We start from the raw sequence: 11,855 nt of genomic DNA, 5'->3' as shown, positions 1-11,855 counted from the left end.
TATCTTCAAAATCTTTGCTATTTTGATGAAAAAATATGAAGAAATTGGCTGGAGTTTGAACTCTTTTGCAAGAGAGAGCTAGAGAGAATTTTGAGAGAGGAGTTGGAGAGATGAAATGAGAAAATGAGAATTGTAGGTGGAGAAAATATGATATTTATATGTGGGAAGAGAAGGGAAATGGGGGAGGGGCCAGCCATAAGGGCCCAAGCCCACCCTCTACTACAATTTTTTTTTATAAAAAAAAGAAAGCCCAAAATGCACAAAAGGCCTTTTTCTCAATTTTTGGCATTTTTCTTCATTTTAAAAGCCCATGATGACTAAATTTATTTAAATAGAAATATTTTATATTTAAAACACTAAAACTTAGTGTTTTATATATATTGGGTATAAATTAGAGCATTTGGTACTGTATAGGACGTTTCAGATAATTTCGGGTCGGAACCGGACTTTCTAAGCAACTGCTGGATTCTCTTAAAAATTTCAACCAAATTAACCTAACTAACTCCTAATCTTATAAATTACCTTCAATAACACTAATATAATCTTAAAAAAAGCTAACCTGAGAGTTCGAATTTGACGGCTGTCACACCACCCATCACCACCGCCCCTACCCCACCGCCCTACCCCACCGCCACTAACCTAAAACCCCCACCCCCACACCACTATCGTCGCCTTCACAACCGCCACTCACCCCACCCTACCCCCAACCCACCATTGAACACCATGCCACTATTGTTGTCGTCATATCCACCGACACCCGGTCCTAGCCACCCGACCACTATCAAAAAGGGGTGATAGTTGTGACGACGACAGTAGTGACATGGTGGTTGGTAGGGTATTGGCGGGCGATGGGTGGGATAGGCCAAACAAAGACGATTGTTTCAATTCTTTTGATAGATTTCATTACAATTCCTACCAACCAAACGTGTGGTCAAATTCCATTCCAATTCCTTCAAAGTCAAATTCTTTTGATAGATTCTAATTCCATAAAATTCCATTCTATGAACCAAACACCATCTAAGTCTATAATTTTTTTTTTGGAATGAAAAAACCATTAAATTTTCTCATTTTGAATGATTAAGTCCGTAGATGTTTTTTCTTAAATAAAATAAATTATTGAACTTTTAAAAACTAGTTACTTACATAATTTTAACCCCAAATGAGTGGCGAGTAATACCATTATTTGTAAGAGGTTTGAAAAGTTAGGGTTTGAAAACAGTTAAACTGATTTAGGTGTTCTTTTACTTTAAGAGCTTTCTAGTTGGTTACAGGCTTATAGATAGTTTTTTATTTGTTAAAAAGGTTTAGGTAACCAATTTTTAAAAGTTCAATGATTTATTTATTACAAAAAAATGTTCATAGACTTAATCATTCAAAATGAGAAAGTTTAAAGGTTTTTTCATTCAAAAAAATAATTTAGTGACTTGATCATTCAAAATTGGACAGTTCATTAGGTTTTTTTGAACTTTTTCCTATTAATAACTATAAGTTAGCAAGTTGCTCCATTTTTTTGTGGTCCTATTATACACACACATACACACATATATAAAAGTTGATTATCGGTAATCTCAAACGATTCCATATAAAATCCGCCTCCAAGGACACCACTGTGAGAGACATTTTTTGACTCACTCAGTGGTTTGAGGCTAGCGGGGGGCCTGAGATAGAACCAAGAACATGTCTTGTATTTGGACAAAATCGTCTACCTCTTTGTCAACTGAACTACATGTCAAAAGCCTTATTATACATATAACAAAAAATAGATCAGCTCTACGAGTAATAAAATATAACAAGATGTAATTATTCATACCATATATTATATTAAAAAATCTTATAATTTAAAATAACAAGGTAAATATATGAACATAATGTAAATACATCATTCTTCTATCATTTTTTTGAAAGTTGGAGTAGGGAATCGCCAAATCCACGAAAAGAGTTGAAGCTTAACCATTATATAATTGAGCTAAATGTTAAAACATAAGGCTAAAATATGTATGATTGGACCTCCAAAGGTTTTGGGGCCTTGCTTCGTATCTCATATTTGAACGCTTTTACCCAAAGTTAGCTTATTTTGTAGATTTATTGAAAAAAGTTTTGTTTGATAAGGTATAAGTTAGATTATAAACTAACTTTCTAAAACCCTAATTCGATGAGTTTTTTTTTTTTAAACTTTATTCTAACTATATCTCCTGTATTTCACATAAATTCCTCTTATATATTCTTCTGATCAATTCAAATTGTCATCAAAATTATTAACTAATATTGATAAACATAACTAGTTTATCAGTTATCTGAACTAACAACTAATTTGTAAAACATAACCCTAATATATTTTCATATATAAAAAATGTTCTTTATGTTTAACTTTCTTTATTTTTTAAGATCTTCTCAGCATACACATTCCTCCTCTTTTTACTATATTATCTTTTTTGGACTTAAACTTGAAACTAACAAGTTTAAATAGGACTGAAAACCACCAATGAGGACTGAGAACGACATTACTACTTAGTTGATTATTATGTTTTATTAAACGGATATGATTGCCCTTTTTTGTTTTTTTGGTTCCACGTTTTTCTAACGTTTTTAAGATATGTTATGCTTTATACGAGCTCATTATATGCAGCAAACTTATGTTGAAAACATTGGTCGATGGAGCATTAGAGCTCGATGGTGCTCGATTTTTGATTGTGTTGATGGTTTTTTACAGTGCTCAATGGTGTTTGATTTGTGCTTGATAGGAGCTTGATGGTTTAAAATGATGACGGCGATCGATATGTGTATATACTTCAAACTTCATTTCGTTTGAGGTGTGAAAAATTGCGGATGTTATGTCTTTTTTTCTATTTTTCTTACAAAAAACACTGATAAAATTGGTTCCATGTTTACTCTTTACACTTGTATTAGCCTTTGCTTTCATAAACATATGTTAATTTAAAAAGTAAATATAAATAATAGTTAAATAACTCAAATTAATACTAAGCACAAGTTAACGTATGTGCTTCCAACTTAAAAGCTCCCAACAAGCTTTCTTATATGCGAAATACCAAAATGTTACCTTGTATTTCAACTGGACTATATAAGTTCTGAAATACTCTTTATAAATTATTGTTCATATGCAAATATCGTCGTCATTCTAAGAATCACAAATCTATAACAAGATAATGCATCGTGCTTCTTCATGAAAGAAAGAGTCAAATGCTAGTCGAACGTTGGCTAATCGAGTACGATCCAACTCCATCGAGCAAAATTGAGGAGTGAGCGCCATCCAATACCATCGAGTTCCATCATAAACAATTAAGGATATTGAGCATAATCGAACTTCCATCAAGTAACCACAGAGCTCCATCTTGCCACTAATATTTTAGAGATGAGAGTAAGCAAGGGATATACGCCAATACCATTTACGTTGTTGGATCATAACAAATACCAACACCAAATGATGAAAGATTTATGTTTCATCTTGAAGATGTTCTCTTATTTTTGCTCTTTGCCATTTCGGTTTTTGATTTCTTCTTCAATTATCCTGTTGAAACATTTCAACATGGACTATGGAAAGGTATTTTTTGCTACCTTATGATTGGGATATATATATATATATATATAGACTTGGGATCATGTGAGATCAATGGTTTTTCGTGAGTCCCGTAAGACCAATTATCAAAACTTGGATTAGGTCTACAATCTAAACATTCATAATCACAAAATTGCCACGAGACTTTTCAATAATCACAAAATTGTTATCGCGCGCGTAACTTTAGACCATTAGATCATTAGCTTATAAAGTTGATCAATGAACATAAATTGGTATTACGGGTCTCACGAAAAACCAATGGTCTCACGTGAACTCAACCCTATATATATATATTAGAGAGAGAGAGAGAGAATCAAAGCACGAATAGAGGAATGAAAAAAGACCAAGAGAAAATGAAAAATAAAGAAAGGAATAGGGTTATTTTTGTAAGTTAATTAAAAATTCCGTCCTTGTGATTTAAGCTTTTTTAACCTTCAAAATTCATAACTAATGTCTTCATAATTTCACTTTCTTTATGGATTTGGTCCCCATTAATCAAGCTCCATTAAGGATCTCACACAGAGATATAGTTTTGGTAATTTTACATTTTTATTTAGGGGTCGTTTACCAAACGCTTATCAAGTAAGCGCTTACTAAAATCATATTACCTTACCGGATGAATATCTTAAAGATTAAAAATCTTACCCGGTAACAGCGAGACAAGGACCAAGAGTCTTACCCGGTAAGTGAGGACGACGACGACTCTTACCATGATCAGCGCTTACATGGTAAATTGTTGCATATGATTCATTTTTGATAGACTAAAATCTTACCCGATAAGTAATTAATAGTGATGAATGTTACCGGTAAGTGTTTACCGGGTAAGTGTTTGATAAACGACTCTTTAATACTTTATTTATTGTACAAATTTTGATGCTCATTGAGTAAAAATAAATTAGCAAACATTAACATGTCTTAACATGAAATATTCACATGTTAACTTATATGAACATTTGCTAGTAAAATGCTTCCTATGAAATTTTGATGTCCTAGGGTTACTTCAAATAAGAGGGGAATAAATTTTAAGAATAATCATCATCCATAAGATTAGATTAATCCAAAGGATCAGAACAACATTCATTTTTAATTAAATTGAGGGTAATTATATTATTAATCTATTTATGGAAAATATAACATCTTTTTATTTATCAAAAAAAAAAAAAAAAAAATCTCCTTACAAAATCAAATCTTTTTCATTTGTTTTTTTTCTTTTTTTACGAATTGAACCAAATATCCAAAAATGGTTTGTGAAATATTTGTCATAGAAATAGACGAGAATCCTCGTTTGAAATGCATATGTGAATCTAGGTCTTTTTAACCCATCTTAAACAATCATTTGATTATAAATTCACTTGTGCATCGTTGTTATCAAGAATCATGAGCCCGCCCTTATTTTTATATGTCAATGGGGGATGGTTTAACTGAAAATCCACAGGTGGACATATCTGTATTTTTTATATTTCAATCAAGTAATGTTATATAGATTTGGATGTGTATATTTGCGAAGCTCATTCATAATGATCAAAAGCTAATAATTGAATGATTACCTCATTTTTTTTAAACATTTTGAAAATTGTATGACATGGTTTCATTAATGACTTATTTTACGAATGAAAACAAAACAATATACTCAAAATTTAGAAAATATCACAACTATATTATTAATAAATCAAAAATTACTTGTGAATTGAAAAAAAAATACCGATTCTTTTGTTATTATGACAATGAAATAAATAATTTCATAAGAAATAAATTATTACAAATAAGCTTTGTAATTGATGTAGTATTTTTAAATTAATAAAATAATATAAAATATTAATGGTAATAATTATACATCAAAATAAATTGATTTACAGCTTCTTTAAAAACAGTTACTATATTTAATATTCTATATTTAAAAACAATTAAAACATTACCAAGATTAACCATTACAAAGTAAAATGACATTTATACTCTTATTCATTAAAAATAGAGAGAAAAACATGAAATTATTCTATTGGTTGATGGTGGTTTCTATAGTTTGCATAAAATAGGCAGTTTGCAATCTACCCCCCCTCTATTCTACATTATACTTAAAATAACAATAATCTGTAAATTAGATGTATTTGTATAATCATTAAATTTAAAACAAAATCCAAAAACATTTCTCATTGTTTCATTGGATGTATTTGTGTAACCATCACGAAGTGGTTGAGACCAACATTGTATCTGTAAAAGGCATGACCAACTCTTAAGGTCATGAACATAAAACAATTGTTTATTGTATGATTATAATTTCACTTATATATATATATATATAGGGACAAATTCAAACGAGAACATTAGCCAAATAAGAAAGCATGAGAACGGTGGAATCTCATGTGATTTTACTATAAAATTACATGTGATTGGCACAACCTTGGCTGTGACCTACGACAAACAAGTCGTCCACACACCTTTGTGTTGACTTTGTTCTGTAATTGCATGTAACACCCCAAATCCACATTTGCATAAAATCCGCATATTCCATATAACATGAAATACAAATATACACATTGATCCTAAATGTAAAAATTGCTACATTTAAAAGTAACTACAAACTTTTTGTTTACATACAATACATGACTTGTATATAACACATTCTCAAGTACATGTACATATTCAGCTTCCCAAAATTTCCAAAGATATAAAGCAATAATAATACCCTTCACATCTTCCCCTTCCCTTTATCTTCCATCGGTGCCCATCCTGTAATGCACATTTTTAACACAAAATAAGGGTTAGACCGCAAGGTCTAGTGAGTAATTATCTTATTTGCAATTACAGAATGAAAATCACCAAAACACTTTTTGGAAAGCAAATTCTTTGAAACAACAATATGCAAATATAATTTAATGACATCAAACCTATTTTGTTGCCTCATACAGATGAGACAACCTTTTTTATCGCATCAACCCATGAAGTACCAAACTTATCGCATCAAACAAATAAAACATCCATTTTTTGCATCTCATTGATGCGATAACACATGTTGTCGCTTCATTCACATGTGACAACCACCTTGTCACATCTCATTGATGCAATAACATACTTTCCTCGCATCACATTGATGCGATAAACACCATTCCTCGCATCACACTGGTGTGATAAATACACTCCTCGCATCACAAGGATACGATAATGCCCTTTTGTCGCATTACACTGATGCGATCACCCAAACTTATACATCATACATATGTGATATATTAAACTTCATTGCATCATACAGATGCGATATCATAAACTTCATCACATCATATATATGCGACAACAACAGTTTATATGATCAAAATTTCCTTTTCACAAACAATTTGATTATGTAAACCTTATCCCAACATACACCTCTCCTGATTATGCCACCCTTATTTCAGATTATACACCTCTCCTAATTATGCCACCATAATCCCAAAATACACCTCTCCTAATTATGTTACCCTTATTCCAATCAGTTGATAATAACATATCAAAACTCAAATTTAGCAAAAGTTAGCATATAAACAATTTTTTAAACACTTCACGTAAGAAACAGGAAATCATACGATTCCTTATTTAAAGCAAATCAAATGATGCTTTTGAAGTAAAACTCACCTTGAAATCACAAGGAGATGAAGACTTTTAACAACAATAATTATCAGATAATAGTCATGTATCAACTTATTTTCTGCTTCTACTTCTTCGAACCAGTGAATAAAAATGGCTTTCTAAATTTTGTTTCTTCTTATCCCAACAAAACCTAAGAGAAAGCTAAAAATATCTCACATATACACATTTTTAAAATAGAGGCGGTGGTGGTTTATATTCTTAAAAATAATTTTTTCAAAACATACCCCTCATCATTCAAAATCATTTTAAAAACAACCCCAAAAATTTTCCCTAATATCCTCCTCTTAAAAGAATTCCATCCTAGAATTCAATCAGTCAAATAACTGAGGATATTTCTTTCTCATTTCAGACTCTAGTTCCCATGTAACTTATTGCCCATTATGAAATCGCCATTGAACTTTTACCGGACTAATCTCTTTATTTCTCAATACTTTAGTCTTTCGGTCAGGAACGACTTCTGGGGCTTCCACAAAATTCAACTTTTCAACAATCTGAATTTCAGATAATGGTGCGACCATATTCGGATCAGCAAAATACTTCTGTAAATTAGAAATGGAAAGTATTGTGAATAGTGCTGAGCTTCTCTGGTAGCTCTATCTGATACTCTACTTCACCAACCCGTTTACTGATTCTGAACAGCCAACATACCTTGGACTCAGATTACCCCTTTTCCCAAAACTTACAATCATTTTCCAAGGTGAAACTTTCAGCATCACACGATCTCTCACCTGAAATTCAATCGGCTTACAACGCTTATCGACATAACTCTTTTGTCGGTCCTGAGCTATTTTTATTTGTTAGGTCACCTATTGATTTGGTGATGACCTATTGATCTGTTTCTCTATCCTATCAAAACTTAGTAGTTATTGGTTTCTTTGTATATTGGTGTCTTGGTACATACTTAAAGCCATTGGCAAAATCGAAGACTTACTGATGTGAAGACTAAAGGTCACCGATGCGGTATTGTGGATCAACTGTCTAAATTACACACCAAGACTCCAGAGTAGCTTATTTGAAGATCAAAGATATTTTGAAGCTACAAGCCGGTTGAAGGAAGATATTCTTTTGTAATTAGATGTTTGAAGCTACTAATCTATCCAAAGAAGATCTTTCTACAGACTAGCCATATCTCCACAAAATTTTAATTCTACATGAACAGTGTTGTATGCGCGTGGTGTACGATGAAAATGCGATATCAACAATGGTCAAGTCAACCCCTGCCTTCTTATCCTAAGGTGACAAGTATCCTCATGCATTTAATTCTGAAGGTAGTATGCATCTCCCATGCACATACACTTCCTTAAAAGATTTATAAGTGCATTCTCAAGGCAACCGGATCTCTTCATCTACTCTCCTAGTCTTCTATGTGTGAAGAAATTCTTAATGTTCTTCATTTTCTTGCAAGTAATCTTTGAGTTGTTCTTGTAAGTTCTTCTCTTTGTAAGATTGTTTAGGTTTGGTTATCCTTTTATTTCTTCCTCAACAATCTATATTGTATCTCTGCATGTTAATTCTTGATTTACATCAATAAAAATAAAAAAGTTGAAATTTTTTTGTATAATTGTATTCAACCCCCTTCCTACAATTACTTTCTATTTATTGTCATCCCATTCGGGACCAACAAGAAGTATCAAAGCAGTTAGTGTTGGTCCCGAAATGGTCTACAAGATAAGAAACAGTTTGTAGAAGGGGGGGTGAATACAAACACAAAGTTTTCAAATTTAAAATATATATTGATAGAGAAGATCAATACAGATTTTACAAGATTGTTTGCGGAAAGATAAGGTATAGGAAACCTATCTAAACAACCTTTGGTTACACACAGAGCTTTATCAAATACAAGAAAAGAGAATGCTAAAAGAAATATCTTTTACTTAAGTTAGAAGAAACTTGAAGTAAGAATATGGTAAGAGAGTGATGCGCGCACTCTGCATGGAGAAGAAACACTTCTATTTATACCCAGTGTATTAAATGAACATTTAATGCAGTAAGGTAGGGTTTAGAGTGCATGTCAAGCCTTAAGAGGAAGGCTTGTCCTTTGCTATAGTGAATAGTACAAAAGCACTATTCTTGAGCAGACATCCTTGCCTAAAGTTGGTGGACAAAGAGTCGACTAATCGGCTTCGTACCGTACTAACTTTAGTAAGGGTATGGGTTTGTCCTTTGTGTGCAAAAGGACAAGACAACAACAATCGTGCTAAGCAAGCTTCCTTTGATCGCTGAATGCTGGAATAACTTGGAGGTCTCATCATCATTCGCTGAAGCTAGAGCAGTCTTCACACATTTGTAGATAGGCTCGTAATCACTGAATACCGCTTCAGATCACGTACTCGCCAGTCTCTAATCTTCAGTTTCAGTCTTCGACATTCGGTGAAGGTTCTTTGGTGTGAGTGTTGTCTTCTTGAAGTAATGTTTGTCTATGAGATTTACAAAACAAGCTTCTCAGCGATCACTGAACATACTCAGCGTATGATCGTTGGAACTAAAAATACAGAAACAAAATTACATCGATAGATAAAAGGGATTATCATCAAATCACTGAGAGAGAGGATCAACAGTAAGCTTAATCTCATAAGCTAGATAAGTGTGTTCACGGATTACGACCTTCACTAGATAAGTGTGTTCACTTCAAAAGGAAATCCTTTGCTCACAATCAAATTATCTTCCACGAGTAAGTGGTGGAGAGGTCACAAGGCCAAATAAATGTGTTCACGGATTATGAACTCATAAATCTGAACCCTTGGGATCTTTTCACTTCGTACTTCCACATTGACCATAAAAGGGACAAAGGGATCAAGTATGTTGTTGCCAACTCTGCGATTAGACAGACGATGATGGATCTATTGGAATACAGAAGCAAGGTGGACTTCCAAATCACTCTTGAGATGGGTGTGGACTAGCTGTCTCTCTCTATGCCTAATGAAAAACTTGAAGGCATTTAGTACATTCCATCATGATGATCATAGTCGATCCAGAGCTAGGAGTCATCTTTAGGAATGAGCATAGAGAGAATATCTTCTTCAAAGTAGATGAAAAATATAAGTACTTAGATTCAACTCTGCTCTGGATTAGAAACAAAGTGATCCAGAAGGGAGATGAAAACCCTTTATCAAGAGATGGAGCCTTAGAGCTAACATGCACAATCGATGATCTGTTGGAATTCCGTGAGCTGCTTAAAAGATTCATGAAGTTACAACATATGTAGGTTCTTATCTTTTGTAATATCTTAATGCTTTCAATTTCAATGAAAAGCCATTTACAGAGGACCATGTTGGCCTCTTGCTTTCTAGACTAGAGTTTAATTCCATCAAGTCTTTTTTATTACACTTAGAGGGAGACTGTTAGAATATCTATATGAAAGTGTAAGTAAAAAGCCTTTTTGATCTAGTCAAGAGGACTTAGTTAGAAATGGAACCAAGAACTCGGATACAGAGCTCGGACACATAGGGAATGAAGACGAAGACATGTGCGCATAAATCCAAGTACTCGGATAAAGAGCTCGACTCCCAGACACGGAGCCTTTGCATAGTACATGCAGAGCCTCTAGGTCTCCTACTTAACCTGTTTGCGTGAAGGTCCCACTGCTTATCTTACAAGTGTTCCAGTCTCCATCCAACACGTATACAAAAACGATTATTGCAATCAGACATGTGGAGGTAGATTACTGGTAGACGTGTTGACTTAGCGAATATATCAAATATAGAAGATTCTTTTTATGGAAACGCCTATAAAAGGGTAATTCCTCTAAGGATATCTTTAACAATTCACAAATCAAGAAGACGCGCTCCTGCCATATTTAGAGAAAATATATTTTGCACTTGTGAGATTTAGTTAGTTGAGAAAATTTTGATACACATATTACTGTGTGTTCTTGGTGTTCTTGTGTAATCTCTTCAAGCTACTTGAAATACAGCCGATGTGACTACTTCCTTAAAGATTATTGTGTCTTTGTCATTTCGTATTAACCATTCTAGTATTATTGATGTTGCTTCCGCTTACTTGTTAACTCGAGCAAAAATTACTAGTGCATTTGAGGTTCTGGGTTCCTACACTCACTCTGAGACCAATGCTCAAGTAAGCATGGTGGTCGTGTCGGTATTGCAAAGAAGGACCCGTGTAGGTTTCGGCTCCAGAACCGTGGGTATTTCAAAGGTGAACTCAAATGAGTTGGAGTCAACCCTTGTTTTGAGGCTTTTGGCCAACTAGGTATGCATTAAGGACTTGAGCCTTCAGGTGATGCCTTGATAGGTAGGCACTACGGTCATGAGCCTTGAAGTGAAACTCCAAATAGTAGGCATTAAGATTATTGAGTCTTGAGATGCTACCTAGCGTGGTAGACATTAAGAACCATGAGCCTTGAGGTGCTACCAGGATGAGTAGGCACTAATGTCAATTGACTCTTAAGGTGCTACTAGATAACATTGATTTTTATGGCTTACTTATCATCACGAAAATGGTGGATTTTGTGAATATTATGATGTATTTACGTTTTGAGTGAGTATTGGGTTTTGGTTTCCTATCTAAACGAGTGTTTTAATTAATGAGTTTTCATCACTTAAATGGTGGATTTTGTGAAAGATGTTGAGTTTATATTCAATACATTTTATTAGAAATTGTGATTTAAATAACATCTTTTTAATTTTACCATTTTATATTAAAG

The sequence above is a fragment of the Cynara cardunculus genome, unplaced genomic scaffold, assembly GCF_001531365.2.
Source record: "Cynara cardunculus var. scolymus isolate 2C unplaced genomic scaffold, CcrdV1 Un_Scaffold_2169, whole genome shotgun sequence".
NCBI classification, from domain to species: domain Eukaryota; kingdom Viridiplantae; phylum Streptophyta; class Magnoliopsida; order Asterales; family Asteraceae; genus Cynara; species Cynara cardunculus.
The sequence above is the reverse complement of the archived record's forward strand: the minus strand, read 5'-3'. Positions refer to the sequence as shown.